Raw genomic sequence first — 21,517 nt, forward strand, 5'->3', positions numbered from 1 at the left:
TGAGTATATTTAGCTCACCCTTCCCATTGCCTGGCGCGCGCATTGCAGCGCAGCTTTGCGTTCCGAACCCGGCACGCCGCCCCGTCGCCGCTGTTTCCGCGTTTGTTATCTCGGGCGCGTCTGCATCGCGCGCGCGCTCCTAACACCGTGTCCTGGCGATTTCGGCGGACTCCCAGCCCCAGCAGCGCCGGCGGCGTGCGCCCTGAACAAAGTCCCGCAGTGGATTGTCGGGCGTCGAAAGCACGTCTGCTCGAAGCCGTATAAACGACTCCCGTTCCAAACGAAGCACAGCGCGCTTGCGAACGCTAAACTAATTTTCCTTACCGGCGAAGCGGGTCTCGGGAATTCCCGCCTCGCGAGGCGAGACGGAGAGAGAGAGAGAACTGCCGAAGGGGTGAGCGCGTGTTGTTTACGCTGCCTATAGCTCTCTTTTGTTCGCGTGTCTGTCTTGTACAGCGCGTGTCTTCGGCACGACTCCCTTGCGACCCCTGCGTAGTCGGCCGGGGAATTTCTCTCGCTTGTTGTACTTGCTGCGTTTTTTTTTTTTCTTATCCACGCCTTCGTGCTTCACGCTGGCTTGTTTTCATCGTTTCAGTGTTTCCTTGTTTCTACGCCATCGGCTTCCTCTCAATTTACTCGGTAATTTTTCTCGTGCCTTTAACGCCGGTGTGCGCTTTATTGCCGTTTACGATTATCCTGGAAGCTTGCGCGAATTAATGGGCTGAAGCACCTCTCGTCGGGGTGCGGCTCCTCGGCGGCCCTCGCGAAGCACGTGCTACAGCGCTGGCACTCCCCGGTGCGTTGTGCACTCGCGGCGCCCGTCTTTTGGAGCCGCGCTCTCGAACGCAAACTCGCTGAATGAATGAATGAAAAACTTTGTTTTCACAAAGGAGGTATACCGGCGAAGGTGCACCGAATCGACGAAGCCTTTGAGCGCGGGTCTGGGCGCCTTGTCCTGGTGGCGGCATGCTCGTCGTCAGGACGCGAACGCCGGGGAGCTCACCTCTCGTCTTTCGGTAACGTTTTCTTCCGGGTCGCCAGAGCTCCGGCAGTTGCGATTGAGGACGCACACAGCACGTCGAACTACGCAGTCCTTGGCCATTGTTATGTCCGCGCATTGTTTTCGGTATCGTGTTAACGTTGGGCACTGAACACGCACGAATGCATCTATCAAGCGAAGGCAGCAATGAGGTTCACGGCCCGTATTCACCAGACGTTCTCACGCTAGAGTTGTTCGTAAGAGCAATTCCTAGCGAATGGTGATGCTGGACGTATTGTTAGCGATGACCGCGTACTAACGGCAGATATCACTTACGAACGGAAAGCTTAAAAAACGGTGCCAAGGATGATACTATTTGATTGGTAGGGTCAATGCATCTTCAACAAAGTACTACGGGAATCAGTTCTTGTGCACTAGTAATAGCTCTATTTATTTATTTATTTATTTATTTATTTATTTATTTATTTATTTATTTATTTATTTATTTATTGTTCCCTCAGAGCATACAATGCATTATAAAGGGACGGGCTAAAAGGAAAAAGGAAAAAGGAAAAAAGAAAGAAAGAAAGAAAGAAAGAAAGAAAGAAAGAAAGAAAGAAAGCAGGAAAACACGATGAACATATAAATAATAATTTTATCCAATAAATCCTTCTAGAAACTGAAATGGTGTTTTTAGACGTAAACAAAGAAAGAGAAACAGAATAATGCGTAAACTGAACGGATGTGAGCGCACAAAAAAAATGAATAAAAAAAAGGCTATTCAGATTATGCTAGCGAGTGCTCTGCGGAAATGCTTAGTGTCTGTAATGCTAACTAGGGAAGCATGAAGGTGGTTTCAGTCGTGGCGTGTTTTAGTAGTGAAGGACTGGGAATAAGTGACAGTGTTATGACGCGGGCTGCTGCAAGCCGGTCTTATCGTCTTCGTCTCAGACGGGAGCTCTCATGTGCACTTTAATGTGCTCGAGAAGTTGCACGATCTTCAGGCAATTTCGCAACTAGATTGTATTGCACATACCTCAAAATTTAATTACATTATGCGGCTTAACGTCCCGAAATATGCACAGCGGCTTGGGAGGGACGCCGTAAAAGTGAGCTCCGGATTAATTTTGACCGCCTGGGGCTGTTTGACCGCGACCAAAGGACGGTACGCCAGTGTTCTTGCATTCAGCCCCACAGGAGTGCGGCCGCCGCGAATGGGAATCGAATCCGCGACCTTGACCCACTATAGCGGAGCGCCGTCGCCATCGAGTCAACCGCGGGGGTTAAAAAGAAAGAAAAAAGGAAAACACGCATCATTTTCTTCAGCTAGCGCACCACTGAAATTTTAAATGCAAGGTGCGCATCTTCTAAAGTCGGAACAGATAAAGCAATAGCAATAACAATGATGGATTATGACGCTTCTACTACAAGGCTAAGTGCAGATCGAGTTGGTATTCGATCTACTATGATGCAAAACCTGCAAAAGAAACAGGAGGATCGCTGGACTAACAACTGAACTTTATTGTTAACTTAAACCCGTAAGGTCTCACCAAACGTATACGTTAGCGCATGAAGCAGGAAACAACAAAAGAAGGGAGCCTCGGGAGAGGATGGTCGATTAGTGCATCATCTCAGTCGTTGCACTATTCAGCTCTGTAACAATTTTTGGCCGGGGCGAAACACGAATTGTTATGAACTTATTGAAAACTTATTGAAGCCTTCCAGATTAAGAAACACAATGACATATGCAATAGTATGCCGTCACTAGCCTTAACTGAATAGGAGTGTTTGTATCTAGAACCATGAATATGCATAGTAAACTTGATTGATAGGGTGTGTAACATGTGGTAGTCTTAATGTTGTTTTGCTGGCGCATGCGCTTGGTGGAACCTCGGGAGTTCAGTTGTCAGTCCAGCATTCGTCCTGTTTACCATTTCTCACTTGCAGAACACAATATACGTGGAAGGAGTGCGGTAAGTGCTCTCTGGTGTTCTAGTCAATTATGGTACCATGTAGCCCATAAGAATCCTTTCTTTCTGTCTCTCTCTCTCTTCTTTTTCTGAGCGTTTTTCATTTTTATTTAGTTTGGCAGCCGGATTAATTTATGGAGTGTTCGTTGTTGCGTCATGCAGACAAAGACCGATGTAAGGCTGGCGCGTTGTTGATCGATATTTCACGTGTAAGCTGTAATAACACTCCCCCCCCCCAAAAAAAAAAAAAAAACCTTGGGACGATTTCCGTGTGGTATCACAAATCGCCGCATTTTGAATACTTCCGTATATTTTCAGCTACTTTTGTCTGAAGCTCGGAGCACTTGCATGAGTGGCACAGAAGTTCCGGCCATGGTGAACATACTGTCATGCTGGTGAATCCAATGATTATTTGGTCGCCAGCATGCACAAAGAATAAGATGTGAATGCGCTCCAAACAGCGAGAACGAAAGACGCTCGACTCTCTACCGCTGGCGTTCGCGCCGTCCCTGCAGGATTCCCGCTGATTGTGGCTTCTTTTGATTTTGCTATTCCCCGCGCGACTTACGCACGACGGCGGGAGCCGATTCGTCATGGTTTCGCAACTGCGACAAGAAATGCCAGTCCGCCGCCGCCACAGGATTGCATGGGTGGCGCGCGGGCGCTGACGTTGTTTCGCGTCGGCGGCCTCACGCGGCCATTGACGAGCTTGGCGACGAAAACCCGCGGAAGGCTTCCCGTTCCGCTTGGAAGAACGGCTCCTGCGCGTGAACTAACACGACCGCTCGTACGCGCTTCTTATTCTCGCGAGACCGCATACGCGAACGACTTAGCTCTCGTGGTCGATGCATGGACGATCGTCCACTTGGTAGCGCTGTCTGATGAGTCGAACATCTTCGCCTCCTTAATGTATTCGCTCCAGGGAACTAATCCCTGGGGCAATGTAACGTAAAGCTTCTCCAGTCGGCCAAATTCACAAAGGAGTTCGGTCGTAATTGCTCTTTTCCATTTCCTGTAATAATATCTCCAGTATCGGTTGTGGCTGGAATTTTCTCTTACACGAGTGTTTCTAGAATAAGAACTTTTTTCTGAATACGGGCCCTGGCTCTATGCCATTACCGTAATTAGCCCTCCGCGATTGGTAAAAAAATTCGGGCAACGCCTACTTTATCTGTTTGACACGCGAAATCACGAAGCCGCGTCAACTTGCAATCGCAAAATGACGCGTACACACTGATTATACATAATTGTGATGGACAAAAAAATATATTCTCGATTATACGACTTTCTCGTCATTAGCCTTCCGTTACTGGTCAAATATTTTCTTGCCGCGCCTACTTCGCCTGTCTGTCATGCGAAGTCAGAATTTCAAAAACCGCGACAACTCACTACGTCAAAGTAACACGTATGCACAATAAACGTGCATTACCATGGGCTGGCTGCTCTGAGCCGCCAGTTTGAAACATTTTCTTTGCTTATAATAAAAATGAACTTCGAAACGGAACATCAAGCGACATATTAGAGTATATTGTGACATTGTAATTAGAGTATACAAGTGAAATACCAGGCACTTATGTAGTCTATGCAAGCGCGTAACAAAGGGCGCTATAACGTAAAACTATTCCAAACTTTTCTATTCCAATTCTGCAATCAACCCACCGCGATTGGTCAAAAACTTTTTTGGACCCTCCCCCCCCCCCCCATTCACCTGTCTGTCACGCGACGTCACGAAAACCGCGATAGTTTACCTTGTGATATGGCGTGTGCACACTGATTATGCATAATTTGACCGAACACAACAAAAATAGTCATTTCTGATTTGGCGCCTTTTTGCCATAAGCCCTCGGTTATTAGTCAAAAGTTTTCGGGCTGCACCCACTTCACCTGCCCCTCACGCGACGTCACAAAACCGCAAGAACTTACCACCTCAAAGTGACACGTACACGTTAAAGATGCATTAATATGCCGAACAAAACTGAATTTTCTTCTGAATAGCCGCAGGCTGCCCCGTTCCGAAAGGAATAAAAGATGGTCATTATAAAATATGAAGACCCCAAATAAACGGACACACACAAGAGAAGAGAACGGGACAGGGCGCCCTGTCCCGTTCTCTTCTCTTGTGTCCGTCCGTTTATTTGGCGTCTTCATATTTTATAATGAACAGCTACCAACTAGCCCAACAAGAAGTGCTTTTAAGAATAAAAGATGGCTGGCGCCGATCGCTCCGGCACTGGCTACTCGCCCCTGCCGGAGGGCATGGGTTTATTTGCGCGTCATAAAGCTTTTGGCGTGGCCGTGTAACGTTTTAGAGAACTTTCGGCACGTTTACGACCTCGTTCTGCCAACTCTTCTTTGCTGAGGATCCGTTTTAGCGTCATTCTTAAGGTTCCGTTGCATGTCGCCGCGATCGTGGACGAGCCACCGCAAGCTAAGAGAAAGCGGACAAATCGCAGACGCCGGCACCACCCTCTTCACCCGGTTATCGATATTCAGTGCAGTAGCTCGGCCCCATCGAATCCCTCTCCACTTGAGCATGCTCCTCGCCTCTTGTGAGCCAATCAGATAAGACAAGCCGCTCAGTGCAGGCAATGTTATTCGGTTTTCAAGCAGACAAAAGTGATCGCCCATGAACGAGGGGAGCATTTGATTGGTTTGTTCAGGCAAACCTGCTGGTAACCCCCCGATGGTTGCGTCATCGGTTACGCAAATTTGACGTCAGGAGATTGGAATAAAAACACATTGGAATAGCTTTACGTTATACGGCCCAAAGTTGCGTGAAATAATGTTTGCTTTTTCTTCTGCTCTTTCATGGTCCCCCCCTCCCCTCCTTCCTGGTTAATTGCAGCAAATACGGTGTTCCTTGATCAAAATCACACCTCGGTAGCCGATAATTCAATTCATCTTGCAGGCAGCGGTAAAAGCAAAAATAAAGGACGCCTGGCTCAAAGCCGATCAGCAGTTTTCACAGCGGCTGTCATCTTGCGCGTTCTGAGCGACATAGATTGGATGTGGAAATGACGCATATGTCGCTACAGCTGTAAAAATAGGAGTACTTGCGTTTATTTTGTATTGTATTCGAGCCACCTTTATAAAGGTTGTAAAGCGCGCAATTGGTTATTTATTGAGTGCTTCTGTCTAAAAAGAAGTTGCCCACCTTGGCTCTTCTTAAAAAAAAAAAAACCCTAATGATGCAGTACCCATCGAAGATGTTTATCTTCATTTGATATATCAAATGAAACCAATAAAAATTGAAACACTGTTTATTAACTGGATTCAAGAATACTTAAGGCAGAGACGTCGAGCGGTTCTGATAAATAATGCCCTGTCCGAGTTACACCACGTTAAGTCTGAGGTCCCGCAGGGCGGAGTCTTGGGACCAGCTTTGTTTTAGTATACAGCGCGAACGAAGCCCGCGAATGCACGCAAAGTGCCTTGAGCGGGCCAGTCGCGCGGCAATTTTGCCTGCACTTCCCGGCTTCTTTCACGCTCGGAAAAACACTTTTATGTAGCACGTATTGAGCAGCAGAAAGGTGTATCGGGAGTTTTCATGTTGCTCTGCAATTTTCTCATTAACACTTGCAATCTAATTACAATATTTGAGAAGTTGATTGATTAGTTCAGGCTAATTATGTAAGTAGGCGGAATTAAATAGACCGCTCGTTAAGTAGGCCCTATACATAAGGCGGGGACGTTAGCCGCTGATACTTACGGCGGGCTACCATACGCTGAGTTGGAAATATTATTTAGTTGCCTCCTCGGCTCGAAGTCGTTACCCGCCCAGTGGCTATGCATGGCGAGCTCGAGGTCGTGCGTTCGATCCTGGCTGCGGCGGCCGCACTACCATGGGCACGATATGCTAAATCGGTCGTGTACCGTGAAATTGGTCCATGTTGAGAGCCCAAGGTGGTCAAAAGTAATCCGGAGTTCCACACTACGGCGTGCCTCAAAATCAGAATTTGTTTTGGTACGTAAAACCCCAGAATTTCATTAATTTTTTGTCGTTCCATGTCTGGCCTAGACGTTGTGTCGCAAATACCCCGTACAAGTAAAGGCTTACGTTTCTTACGTTTAGCCGTTAGAGAGTTATAGCTCAGCGAGCCAGAGAGCCCAGCGGGCCCGCGTAGACGCCAGTGCACATGCGCGGTACATGCGCAGTGGCGCCTACATACTCTGGCCCGCTGGTCCCGCTGGCATGTTGGCCCGCTGAGGTATAACTCTCTTTTACCTTCGAATGAAGTAGTTAACGGCAGAAATTTCGTGTTAAACGAGTAACCGCTTTCGACGTGCTCAAATGTGTAAAACGCTTAACGTTTTGACCGTGCTTGCCCCCTTTTAGGATGCGAACTTCCGCACGTAGATTCATTCTCTCTCGTAATCGCCTGTATAATCGATACACCACTGTAAGTCCGTGACAAAAAGTACAGTTCGGTGCCGCTAGCTGAAGGGAATTATTTGACTGGTGCTTGTGCAGAAAGGCATGCGCAGTAAGAAAAAAAAAACAGTAACTCTATTGCGACAGTATCTATAACGCTATATCTTATTTGCCGATTTACTCGATGGCACTTAGTTGCAGTGGCAGTTATAGCCGACGTTTCTCTTGATGCTTGACCGCAAGCGCATAGTGATGTGCCGCGTGCAAGATCTACCGCATCTTACTGTTTGCGTTTCCCTAAGGCCATTAGTGCGCCTTGAGAATAGCAGAAGAAGAAACGACGACCGCTCGAAATATCCGCGGGGCAGCTTTCCCATCCGGCCTCGTGTCGTCTTATTCGTTTCGCTCCGTTGTATACCTACCTCTCCGGCCTGGCGGCTTAGGAGGTGTTTGCGTTCTTCGCCCATTGTTCTGGCCGTTCATTCTCGCAGTTCATCCGGCTCTGGCCTGTCGCGTGCCCAGGCTTCAGCCCGGTATCATGCGGTGCTGTTTTTAGTTTACCCGTTCAGTATTCTTCGTCCGGCTCATGGCCTGTCCGCGTAGTGTGGCCCTCGAATGTATACTTGTCTTCATTTTGCTTGCCTGCGGCGTCGTCCTCCTGCGACCCGCGACCTCTCCGTCTCTCGCAGTTCCTCCGCGTTCCCTCTGCCGAGTGCGTAACCCGGCTTCCTTGGTCGCTAGCGCCTTTCCTTCCCTGCGGTCTCCGTGCCGCTGTCTCGTTTGCTCCCCCTAAGCTCGTCTCTGTTTACGTGTACGCGCTCGACCGAGCGGTCAGTGCGGGGATCTCGGCGTGTGTGTTAGTTGGCGGGCGCTGTCCGAGAGTATAGCCACTCGTCCGCAGGCCTCCATCAAAGTCACTGTCGCGACAGGCTGGGCCCGCTCTGCGCCCACCAAGAGGAGCGAAATTCCTTCGGGGCTTTTCGTTGGCGCACGTGTCTCCCTTCGCCGAGGAACCTGCGGGTGCCGCTTTTGCAGCTATGGTGCCCGAGCACTGTGGGGGTGTGAAACGGGGCAGCGAGACTGTTTGTGCATGCAGTGCGCGTGATTCGGTGACTGAACGCAGCATGGCGCGGCCTGGCGTCAACTCTGCGCTGCCTGTCACGGCTGCGGAGCGGTAATTCTGGCGCGCACTCGTGCGAAACCACGTCCCACTTGGCCACGTACCACACGACGGCCTTGCCGTGACATTTCATCGCCGCGATCTTGCACCAGTTTTTACGGGGAAGTGTTCGTTCCTTCTCCGCCGCAAGAGGGTTGAAGGAAATTGCGGCGCTAACGGAGGCGTAGCGGGACTCCCCCCGCCCGGCTCGCGCCCTCTCTTTGAGATGTGGTTGACGCTATGGACTCATTCAGCACGTGCTGGTGGGCGAGTTGGTTATGCATGATTACAACGAAGGCGCCAAAGAAAACAACAGACGTAGGAAGGAGACACGATACAACCACGTAGGCGCACTAACAACTGAGCGTTTTATTTCTTGACACAGGAATAAATACGCGCTGTCAAGGATCGAAACAAGAAGAAGAAACAGGGCCGTCATCTGCATCGCACAAGGAAACCACAATACAGAACAACTTCTAAGTGCCGCTCCCAAGATACGCCAGTTGCTATCTCGAAAGGGAAACTGTGGCTTTACTGCACATGATATTGACCGCAAATAAGACGGCGACAGAGGGAGAAAACACATAAACAGCACGGGCGGTAACTTTAAACTGTTTTATTCACAGTAGCCCGTGGGCATATATAGGCAAAAAGAACATGCGCAGATCGCAGCAAACAAGAATACACATCAGCTTAGCGTGGCAACCAATTATCAAAAAAATCTATTTCCGATTGAAACAACCTAATGGAGGTATCGCTGACACAGTCTTGGCCTTTCTTTTTTATGTGATAAGCCTCCATCAGTTCACGTGCAGTCTGGTCATGGCTTCTCCCCAGAATCTTTATCTCCCCAAAAAGAGGTGCACAGCGACAGGCATTGCAGTGCGCAGGTAAGTGCGCCAATTCATCTTTCGTTAACTTTTGTTCATGTTCCCTGGCTCGATCATTTAGGCACCGTCCAGTCTGCCCTATGTAGGACTTGCCACACGCCAGGGGGATTTCGTACACAACTCCTACATTGCATTTTGCATACGGCTTGGTGTGGTTCTTACCACAACCTTGCCTTCCTTTAGGATCACGGGAGGTGCGGGGGCAGAGCCGCGCCAGCTTAAAAGGGGCTGAAAAGACAAGGGGGACTCCAAACCTGCCTGCCACCTTCCTTAGCTTGTGAGTGACCCTGTGAATATACGGCACTACCTCAGGTCTTATGGCCATAGAAGTCGTCCTCACCCTTGCTTTTCCCCTAGATCATTTTACCTTCTGCAGGAGGGTTTCCACCACTGGCGTTACCATCGAGTCAGGGAACCCTGCCGTCTTAAGACGGGAAATCTGATTGTCAAAGGCAAGCTGCATCTTGTGCACACACGATTTGCGGAGAGCCGATTCTAAGCAGAGAATCACTACTCCTCGCTTAACAATCTTTCACTGGGAGGAATCATATGGCACCAAGCCCTTGTGTGCCCGAGGGAAGTACTGCCAGGGAGCCAGGGAACATGAACAAAAGTTAACGAAAGATGAATTGGCGCACTTACCTGCGCACTGCAATGTCTGTCACTGTGCACCTCTTTTTGAGGAGATAAAGATTCTGGGGAGAAGCCATGACCAGACTGCACGTGAACTGATGGAGGCTTATCACATGAAAAAAGAAAGGCCAAGACTGTGTCAGCGATACCTCCATTAGGTTGTTTCAATCGGAAATAGATTTTTTTGATAATTGGTTGCCACGCTAAGCTGATGTGTATTCTTGTTTCACGGCGGCAGCATTTTCGATGGGGGCGAAATGCGAAAACACCCGTGTGCTTAGATTTAGGTGCACGTTAAAGAACCCCAGGTGGTCAAAATTTCCGGAGTCCTCCACTACGGCGTGCCTCATAATCAGAAAGTGGTTTTGGCACGTAAAACCCCAAATATTATTATTATTATTTGTATTCTTGTTTGCTGCGATCTGCGCATGTTCTTTCTGCCTATATATGCCCACGGGCTGCTGTGAATAAAACAGTTGAAAGTTACCGCCCGTGCTGTTTATGTGTTTTCTCCCTCTGTCCCCGTCTTATTTGCGGTCAATATCATGTGCAGTAAGTACCAACTGGGCCAATGTGAAGTTCTTCTGTGGCTTTACTGATGCAATCATCATCACGCTTTTGAACAGAGCTGATGATCAACTGACAAGGGAGATACATGGAAGCGCTTGAGATCAAAAAGTGTGGTGATGATCGCATCAGTCAACCCTCACTTTCCCTTTCGACAAAGGAACTGGCGTACCTTGGGAGCGGCACTTAGAAGTTGTTCTGTATTGTGGTTTACTTGTGCGATGCAGATGGCGGCCCTGTTTCTTTTTGCTGTAATGATTCTTGACAGCAGGCATTTATTCCTGTGTCAAGAAATAAAACGCTCAGTTGTTAGTGCGCCTACGTGGTTGTTTTGTGTCTCCTTCCTGCGTCCGTTGTTTTATTTGGCGCCTTCGTTGTAATAACGACGCTATGGAGCCGGCTTTTGCCTTCTCACCATCCGAGGCACATCAGGGCCAATAACGCCCGCGTCGCTGGTGCTGAAGTATGACTAGGCCGCGAGAAAGTGGACACGCCGTAATTGGAAATCGCTCGATTTCAGCGTTGCTCCCAAACTTCACTAGTTCCAAGTCGAGTGTGAGGTACTACGAGTTCGTGAATTGGCTCGCAGCTTCTGTCGGTCGTCAGCATGGCAGTCCTGTTTCGGGAAGCTTATGAATTCTTGTTTTTTTTAACCTCTGCAGACACAGTCAGGCATAGTATATTTCAGATGCCTTCACATTTGTTTACCGGTGTCGCCACAGTGTCAGGATTGGGGGCTCAATCCCATGGTCCGTGGTCCTTTGCCAAGATTGGAGTACGGCATGAATTCGGAGGTAGCTGGCCCATGCCGTCGTCCAACTTATTTACGCTGAGATCGTTGATGAAGTGAAGAACTATTTCTCATCGAGAACGAGGAAAAGGGTTTATTTACAGAAATTAAATCAGTCTAACATGACTGCTCAAGAGAAGTGTCTCAGTCTAACATGACTGCTCAAGAGAAGTGTTCTCAGCATTCGCACAACCACAGTTTTTATACACTCGATCCGCCGGTCCTACGACGCGGCGACTGTTCGTTTACTCATCACCAACGCGCCGCTGCTCTGCAGACCAGTTTACGTACACAAAGGCAACCGCGCTCTGATGTCCGACGACGACGTTGTCAGGGTGCCATTCCGGGAACTATCGACGCCGATCGAGGGTCGCTCGTTGTTCCGTGCCACGCCAAAACGTGAGACGCACCAAAATCCGTCGTCCCCACGGCAGTTTGTCCGTGCGTGTCAAATCAGCTCCGCGTTGGGGAACTCCGGAATCATTGTTCACGCACCGAACCAGTTCCGTCACAATGTCGAAGGGGCTGGAGGAAGGCGGCGGATTCCAGCGCAAAGGTCGCTTCTTTGAACGCCTCGCAGCTGCAGCGACGGAGAGGGAGAGGTGCGCGTCTTGCACCCCTTTTCGTAATCGGGTGGCAAGGTGGCAATCCTGCTCAGCGGCTCGCCATTCTTGACAGCGCCTCCATGGCCCGAAAAATCTCGACTGTCTAGCGCTGACAACCGCTAGGCAGGAAGAGAACGGCTGCTGGTCAGGGGGGGATTGATGTCTTGGCTCGCAGCGACCACTTGTGCATGGATGTCACCGCCCCAAAACATCCAACAAGGACAGGCAACTGCAAAATGAACCCCACAACACGGCTCTGCGCCGAGATGGCGTGCATTGGCTATCACTTTAGACTCGCTAGGCTTCAAAAAAAACAACAACAACATAAGTGCAGAAACAAAAAAAAAATGCTACATTTCACTATGCCAATTTCTGAAGCAAATTCCTGCTGACAAGTTCAGCAATTAATGGAGGGAATTCTGCTGAATGAGAGGGGATTTTCTTCGCCTAAAGAAAAGCTAACACTAGTAACCCCAAAATTTAGGCGGGACCCTCAAACGCAGAATTCAAATTAGCCTGCTCAAACCATCCGCATTGCTATGCAACTTTCCCTTCTTATATCTAACGGAGAAGTTGTACTCTTGGAGAGTGAGGCTCCATCGGAGCAAGCGGCCGTTTTTGTGTGACATTTGATTGAGCCACGTCAGAGGACAGTGGTCGGTCTCGAAGATGAACTTCGCTCCGTACAAGTAACACGACAACTTCTGGGCGGCCCAAACCAAACAAGCGCATTCCTTCTCTGAAGCGCTGTAGGCTTCCTCTCTTACATTTAGTTTACGGCTGGCGTAGAGGATAGGATGCTCCTCGTTATCGTCGCCGACTTGACTAAGTACCACGCCCATACCTCTGTCGCTTGCGTCGCATTGAACTATGAATTCCTTTGTGTAGTCTGGCGCGCGAAGCACAGGGCGAGAAACCAATAGCGTTTTCAAACTTTGGAAAGCATTCTCTTTGTCCTTATCCCAGTGTACGTTACTCGGTGCTCCCTTTCGGAGGGCGTCTGTTAATGGACTTGCCAATTGCGAGTAATTCGGAATGTACCGTTGATAGTACCCCACAAGTCCCAAAAATGAACGAACGTCCGTTTTCGTGCGCGGCTGAGAAAAATCTCCAATCGTCGCTATTTTCAGCTCAGCCGGCCGTCTCATGCCCTGACCAACAACATGGCCCAGATAAGTAACCTGCGAACAACCAAACCTACACTTTTCCGCTTTCATCGTTAAGCCGGCTTCCCTCAACCGTGAGAACACCTGTTTGAGGTGCGATACGTGTTGTTCCCAGCTGTCTGAAAAAATGGCTACATCATCAAGATAAGGTAAGGCGAACTCCTGCAAGTCTTTTAGGACAATATCCATTAACATAGAGAAGCTAAACGGCGCGTTCTTCAGCCCGAAGCTGAGTGCGAGAGGGCGAAAAGTGCCTACAGGCGAGATGAATGCGGCATAGCGGCTGGCACTTTCTGAAAGGGGAACTTGCCAGTACCCCCGCACGAGATCTATAGTTGAAATGTATTTAGCAGCGCTAACTCTTTCAATTCGTTCCTCAATGTTGGGTATCGGGTACAGCTGATCCCTAGTGATCGCATTTAACTTCCTGTAGTCAACACACGGACGAGGGTCCTTGTTAGGGGTTTCTACGAGTATTAGCGGTGACGTGTAGTCACTCTCAGCGGGCTCAATAACTCCCAACTCTAGCATGCGCTGTATCTCTGCCTCCATAATCTCTCTCTGTCTTGGAGACACCCTGTAAGGTTTTGATCTTACTGGTTCGGTAGAGGTCAGCTCAATTTCATGCGTTATCAGTTCGGTTCTACCCGGCCGATCGCTGAATCTGTCGAGATATTCCCCTAACACCCCTTTTAGCTCATCTAGCTGCTCGGGTCTTAGAGCATGCGAGCTTACCGAGTGTTCTACTACTTCTTCTAGGCCGATTTCAGAGTTGGAGGTTGCCCTATACTCCTTAAACTTGGTACCAATGCCATCCGGCTCTTTGACAGTATAGTTAACGACTCCGCTCCGCTCTACATACGGCTTCATCAAATTACAGTGATATATCCTCACTTCCTTCCTGCGACCGGGCATTCTCAAAGCATAGTTAGTTTCTGAAAGTTTGTGCAACACTTTAACGGGCCCGTCCCAGTGAACTTCAAGCTTGTTCTTTCTTGAAGGTTTGAGGATCATTACCTGGTCTCCGGCGTTAAACGTACGAAGCCTCGCATTCCTGTCGTAATAGAATTTGGCGTTCTTTTGAGCTAGTGCCATGTTCTTTCCGACTAGTTCTTGGGTTGCGCTTAGCCGTTCCAGTAAATTTAGCACGTATTCAACCACGGTTGGACTCTCCCCTCTTTCCTCCCACATCTCTCTTAACATTCTCAGTGGAGACCGGAGTGTCCTCCCATACACTAGTTCTGCTGGTGAGAACCCTGTCGCCTCATGTGGAACCGTTCGCAAAGCAAACAAAGTTGCCGGCAGACAGTTCTCCCAGTCCTCCTTGTGCTCGTAACAGAGCGCACGCAAAACTCGCTTAAGCACCGAATGCCACCTCTCTACACTGTTTGACTGAGGGTGATAGACAGAACTGTGTATTAACTTTACCCCGCACTTTTGCAAGAATGTGGAAGTCAGTGCGCTCGTGAATACTGACCCTTGATCTGCCTGAATTTCGGCTGGAAACCCAACTCGTGCAAACACTGTCAAAAGCGCGTCTACTACTTCGGTGGAGCTGAGCTCTTTCAAAGGGATTGCTTCTGGAAACTTGGTAGCCGGACACAGCATGGTAAACAAGTACCTGTAGCCTGATTTTGTTTTTGGAAGAGGCCCTACCGTGTCTATTACAAGTCGTCTGAAAGGCTCTGTTATTAAGGGCACTACCTTCAGTGGAGCTTTCCATGTCTCCCCTGGTTTACCAGAACGCTGGCAGGCGTCGCATGATCTTACAAAGTTTTCTACATCTTTGAAACAGCCAGGCCAGTAGTATTCCATAAGCAATCTTTCCTTTGATTTGTTTATGCCTAGGTGGCCGGACCACCCATTTCCATGACAAAGACTCAAAAGGTCCTCCCTATACTTAGTAGGTATGACTAACTGATCTAAAATCCTACCCTTTCGATCTCTGTAATGCCGATACAACAATCCTCCTCTCTCATGTATCGTTACGTTGCGCCTAGCAATGCCTTCTTTAGCTGTGTCACGTAATTTAGCTAAGCTCTCATCATTCTTTTGCTCAGCTGCCAGTGACTCTCTATCCACGCGTAAGAGTTGATCAAAGTTCTTTGAGGCCGGTGATAATAACGACCCTGTCTCGCTTGTGAGCGCGTCTGCTTGCTCTTCCTGCAGGCTAGAACTCTGACACTCTAGTGCTACGCTCTCATTGAGCTGGTCAACTGGCAGGCTCTCCTCAACTGTTCTTTTGTCCCTCGGGCCTAGCTCGGATTCGGGTATTGAAGCTATCCCCTTTTCTGCTTCAGCTGGAGGAGCTTGAGCATTCTCAGCCGAAAGCGCCGCGATCTTACGAGCTTGGCGTCTGGTCAATGCCTGTACTATGCCCTCTCCCAGTTTGAGCCCTCTGTCACGCAGTAACTGATTCGAACGATTCGAAAAGATGTAGGGATACTGCAGTGACAAAAATTTGGAAACTGCAGCCTCAGTCTCTAGCTCCCCGAATGGTCCACTGATTTTGACTTTGGCCATGGGCAGACACACGCTGTGTTCTTCTACAACCTGTTTTATCCATGCTACTTCTCCGGTGAAGTCATCTACCATCACGTAAGACGGATGGACAATGTCCAGCGTGGCGGCACTGTCTCTTAGCACTCGGCATGGTTTTCCATTAACTTGCAGGTCGTGGAGATATGGACTTAAAAGTTCCATATTCTCATCTTTTTCCTCTACGTAGGAAAAAACTACGCTAGACTTCTCGCAGTTTACAGCTATATGTCCCAGTTTGTGGCATTTGTAACAGCGAATTGGTCTAACAGATTCGAATTTTCTTTTCTGTTCTTTTTGTGCGGTTTCTCCGTTAAGTTTCTCCTCGCTCTTTTCTGCGGGCTTTTCCGCCATGTCTACAGGCTCGGATCGTCTAGTTTGCGCACCCTTTTTGAACGGAAATGGTTTCCGCGGTCCATTTCGACCATCCCAGTTTCCCTCCTTGGCGTTCAACTTTCTACGGGTTGCATACTCTTTGGCTAATTCAGCCGCCCTTTCCACAGTGTTTACAGTACCTCTGTCTTGCACCCACAGTTTCACAGCTTGGGGGATGGTTTTGTAAAACTGCTCTAGACACATGCATTCAATGATCATGTCTCTGCTGTCGTACGCTTCCGCGCTTTTAAGCCACTCGACTAGGTTGGCCTTTAAGCTATATGCAAACTCCGGATAGCCCTCGCTATCTTTCTTGCCTGTGCTCCTAAACCTTTGCCGAAAAGCTTCGGCTGAAAGGCGGTATTTCTTCAGGAGACTAGCCTTAACTTTTGCATAATCATATGCATCCTGCACACTCAGTCTGGCGATTACTTCCGCTGCCTCACACGGCAACATAGACAGCAACCGCTGTGGCCATGTACTCGGGCCGAAGTTCATCTTTTCGCAAGTCCTTTCAAAATTGCAAAGGAACAAGCCTATATCGGTCCCGACCTCAAATGGCTTTAATAGCCTGTCCATGCGGTATGATTCTGCCTCACTTGATCGTCCCAGAGCGCCTTCACTTCCTTGAGACAACTCCAAACGTTTTCTTTCAAGTTCAAGTTGCATTTTTCTTAACTCGCGATCTTTATCGCGTTCCTCCCTTTCTTTTCTCTCTCGTTCTTCTCTCTTTTTCAGAAGTTCAAACCCCAGTTCAACTTCTTCCTCACTGGCCTGTTCGGAAATGATATGCAATAATTCTGATTTTAGCATTTCCTTACGTACATCTAGGCCCAGTTCCTCACCAACAATCAACAACTCGTCTCTCAGCAGTGTCCTTAACTCCATGACTGCTGATTTACTGCCTTGATTCTGCTCTCTAAATCTAGCTAGGAAAACACAACCTAGCTAACACACAACAATCTAGCTTCCCTACTGTTCTAAACAGAACAACCCCAAAATGAAGCCTAGAGAGTCAAAGCAAAAACCAAGCACTCACCGCAGATACAGCACCATGTCGCAAAGTCCATCTCACCGCTGTCAGCCAGTTGTCAGGATTGGGGGCTCAATCCCATGGTCCGTGGTCCTTTGCCAAGATTGGAGTACGGCATGAATTCGGAGGTAGCTGGCCCATGCCGTCGTCCAACTTATTTACGCTGAGATCGTTGATGAAGTGAAGAACTATTTCTCATCGAGAACGAGGAAAAGGGTTTATTTACAGAAATTAAATCAGTCTAACATGACTGCTCAAGAGAAGTGTCTCAGTCTAACATGACTGCTCAAGAGAAGTGTTCTCAGCATTCGCACAACCACAGTTTTTATACACTCGATCCGCCGGTCCTACGACGCGGCGACTGTTCGTTTACTCATCACCAACGCGCCGCTGCTCTGCAGACCAGTTTACGTACACAAAGGCAACCGCGCTCTGATGTCCGACGACGACGTTGTCAGGGTGCCATTCCGGGAACTATCGACGCCGATCGAGGGTCGCTCGTTGTTCCGTGCCACGCCAAAACGTGAGACGCACCAAAATCCGTCGTCCCCACGGCAGTTTGTCCGTGCGTGTCAAATCAGCTCCGCGTTGGGGAACTCCGGAATCATTGTTCACGCACCGAACCAGTTCCGTCACAATGTCGAAGGGGCTGGAGGAAGGCGGCGGATTCCAGCGCAAAGGTCGCTTCTTTGAACGCCTCGCAGCTGCAGCGACGGAGAGGGAGAGGTGCGCGTCTTGCACCCCTTTTCGTAATCGGGTGGCAAGGTGGCAATCCTGCTCAGCGGCTCGCCATTCTTGACAACAGGTAGTTCATTCTCGCGTCCCTTGTCGCCAAGCGTAGATTACGCGCTGGGCCGCACAGCGTATAGCAACCGCAAAGTAGAAGAACGACGCGAGAAAACAATGGGGAGAAGAGTATTTTCGTATATTTTTACGTTGGTAAAATAACATGTCGTGCGAGTGCGAAAGGATTGAATAAAGGTTACGTTCTGGTATATATAGCTCTGGATGGCACTACACGGGCAACGTGTTTATGAGACTTCCCGAAACTGTCGCTTTTCTGCGCCTGTTAACAAAAGGTCGCACGTTCTTTGACGCACACTGCAGTCAAACATTACCATCTGGTGGCTGGTGTCGTGACGGTAAAATCATGTCTTGATGCTGTTCGCCTCCCACTGCAGGGTGTTGTGTGTACGTGCGTGCGTGCGTGTTTGTGTGTGTGTGTGTGTGTTTGTGTGCGTGCGTGTGCGTGCGCTGCTGGATTTTTGTTTAGTTTATTGCAACAGCATGTTAAGAAGAGCACGAGACTGGCGTTCCTGTGCCCGTCCTTTCCGTTACGCGAACAAAGACGGTCATCGTCAACGTCAATTCGTTGTCAAGGTATCCTCGTCGTCAGACCACCTATATTCGCTCTCATGTTCACCTTCGCTATCATCATCATCATCAGCCTGGTTACGCCCACTGCAGGGCAAAGGCGTCTCCCATACTTCTCCAACTACCCCGGTCATGTACTAATTGTGGCCATGTTGTCCCTGCAAACTTCTTAATCTCATCCGCCCACCTAACTTTCTGCCGCCCCCTGCTGCGCTTCCCTTCCCTTGGAATCCATTCCGTAACTCTTAATGACCATCGGTTATCTTCCCTCCTCATTACGTGTCCTGCCCATGCCCATTTCTTTTTCTTGATTTCAACTAAGATATCATTAACTCGCGTTTGTTCCCTCACCAAATCTGCTCTTTTCTTATCCCTTAACATTACACCTATCATTCTTCTTTCCATAGCTCGTTGCGTCGTCCTCAATTTGAGTAGAACCCTTTTCGTAAGCCTCCAGGTTTCTGGCCCGTACGTGAGTACTGGTAAGACACAGCTGTTATAAACTTTTCTCTTGAGGGATGATGGCAACCTGCTGTTCATGATCTGAGAATGCCTGCCAAACGCACCCCAGCCCATTCTTATTCTTCTGATTATTTCAGTCTCTTACCACCAGACCTTCACTATAAGCCGAGGAAATAACTAGTTTTGCTCACCACCATGGCTTTCGATATCATGGCCTTGCGACAATCTTCACTTGTTAGCTACGCGCGCCGACTTTAATATTATTATTATTATTATTATTATTATTATTATTATTATTATTATTATTATTATTATTATTATTATTATTATTATTATTATTATTATTATTATTATTGGATGTACGTTGCTGCCATTTATGTGGCGCCGGTTGCTCTTCCTCTCGGACGGGATAACTGTACTCATAATGTTCGTAACAAACAAAAAAATGGATAAAGCATAGTGACATTCGCGCACACAAAGTTCGCGAGCAAAATATAAATTTCCTTGCAATCTAAATGTTCACACTGCTCGGTCGTGCAGCGTTGACGCTTGGTTATTTGTGCGTTGTCTTTATTAAAGCCTCACTCAGACTCCGAGGGTGGTGACATATACGTATGTGAACGGTGCATGTATATCGGAGGCCACAGTGGGCAAGACTGTTGCGAACGCGGACGACAGTGCGTGGATCGCAAAGTAAAAGTTGCTTTCGAGAAAGTGAATGTGTGCGCTGCGTGCTGCTGCAAATAGATTTAAATGAGTGCAGGGCCAGATAAATCGCTGAAGTCTATAGTGAGAATCACGAAATATTTCAGCTTTGCATCATAATTTCGGCATGCATGTTGCTGCCATTCACAGATAATTGCTGTTTGCCATGGCATACCGCTCAGTGGGCTAGTTCCTCGTTTGTATAAAACGCGGTAAAGCTACATTCCTGCATCACTGTATATATAAATATGCAAATTCATTTCGAAACCGACATGCAGAGTAAAACAATGTTTCTTTCTGATAAGTAAATAAATAAATAAATAAATAAATAAATAAATAAATAAATAAAGGTGCCAGCTAAGTTACGGATAAATGAAAACACAGTTTTGGAAGCATTGTCTGTATGGCAAATGCATATGTCTGGGAAATTTTTCTGTATATATTCCAATTTAAAAAAATGTGATAGTGTACAGACGTAATTCACACGCCCTTAAATTTCTTTAATGTATTGTATGCATTGCTCGTTGTTTGTAAGTAGATCTGAAATATGCGAAACCCGTATAGGTACCGCAGTGGTCCATTCTGTCTTTCTTCAAGCCCCCCCCCCCCCCCCCCCCCCGTGCTGTCAACAGCAACTGTTGTCCAGTAGTGCTTGACGCTCGGTGTGTTCAGTTTCGCCTGATGTATCAGGTGGAGTGTGATCGGCAATAAACTTTTTTTTCACCACTTTGCTCTAATTTAATAGCAACAGGCAAAATTTAGTCTCTCGTGCATGTTTCAAAACCAAAACTAGCAAAACTCTTATAGGCCGCAAAACAGCGAGAGCAAGGAAAATTCTTCTTGTCTAGAATGCTAAATACCGCGCACGCCTAATAAAAGAATACTCTATAAGCGGAATGGAAGAAGTGCAAAGCGCGGAAGGGGGGAAATGAAAATCACACACGCAGGCACGCAACCCACGCACGGTATGCGAACCCCTGGCTCATAGAAGGCGGCCGGAATTTCCCGCGTACATTCTCCCGCTTTCGCTGCAAGGCGAGGCTCTACCAGTATGCGCGTAAAGAAGCGCGTAATAACGTCCCAAGAATGTCTCGCTGCTGCTCTTTCACGATATGAACAATGCATTATGGCCGTGGAGCGCGTACACGCAGCTTGTGGACGAGATTAATGGGACGCCCCGAGTATAATTTTACGCTGCCCAACGACGTCGCCTCGAGGCTCCGACGTGGCGCTCTGTGCTTGGCTCGGCATCGAATCGCCTCGATATGGCGCGGGTTGTATACATAGTGGGTGGGGGACGAAAAAAAATGGGCCACTGGCGGTACTCCGCCGTCGCTCGTTTATTTGCTCGCGTGTTGGCCGACCCGGCGATACGGACAAACGCGCGTCGTATAGCTGATATTGCCGAGAAAGTCGTTCAATAACGTTATACTGGTGGGCGCTCGGCTGCCCACATTCTGCGTCGATGATGCCAGTGCCGCGCGCGTGCATGCATGACCTTCTCGGATTACCGGCCCGAGGCACTCAGTCCAGCCCTGGGATAATTGCTTTTCGAGCGCGCCGCGCGGTGGCTTGGCGGCCATATGGCGTTGCGCACGAGGTCGCCGAATTCGACTCCCAGCCGCCGCCGCGGCCGCGTACAGCGCCACGAATACGCAACCGCTCGTACACCGTGCTGTGGGTGCGAGTTAAAGAAGACTGACAAAATCAATTCCGACTCCCCCTGTCAGGATTGGGGGCTCAATCCCATCGCTCGTGGTCCTTTGCCAAGATCGGAATACGGCATGATTTCGAAGGTAGCTGGCCCATGCCGTCGTCCAACTTATTTACGCTGAGATCGTTGATGAAGTGAAGAACTGTTTCTCATCGAGAACGAGGAAAAGGGTTTATTTACAGAAA

The sequence above is a fragment of the Dermacentor albipictus genome, chromosome 1 (assembly GCF_038994185.2).
Source record: "Dermacentor albipictus isolate Rhodes 1998 colony chromosome 1, USDA_Dalb.pri_finalv2, whole genome shotgun sequence".
Taxonomy (NCBI): Eukaryota; Metazoa; Arthropoda; class Arachnida; order Ixodida; family Ixodidae; genus Dermacentor; species Dermacentor albipictus.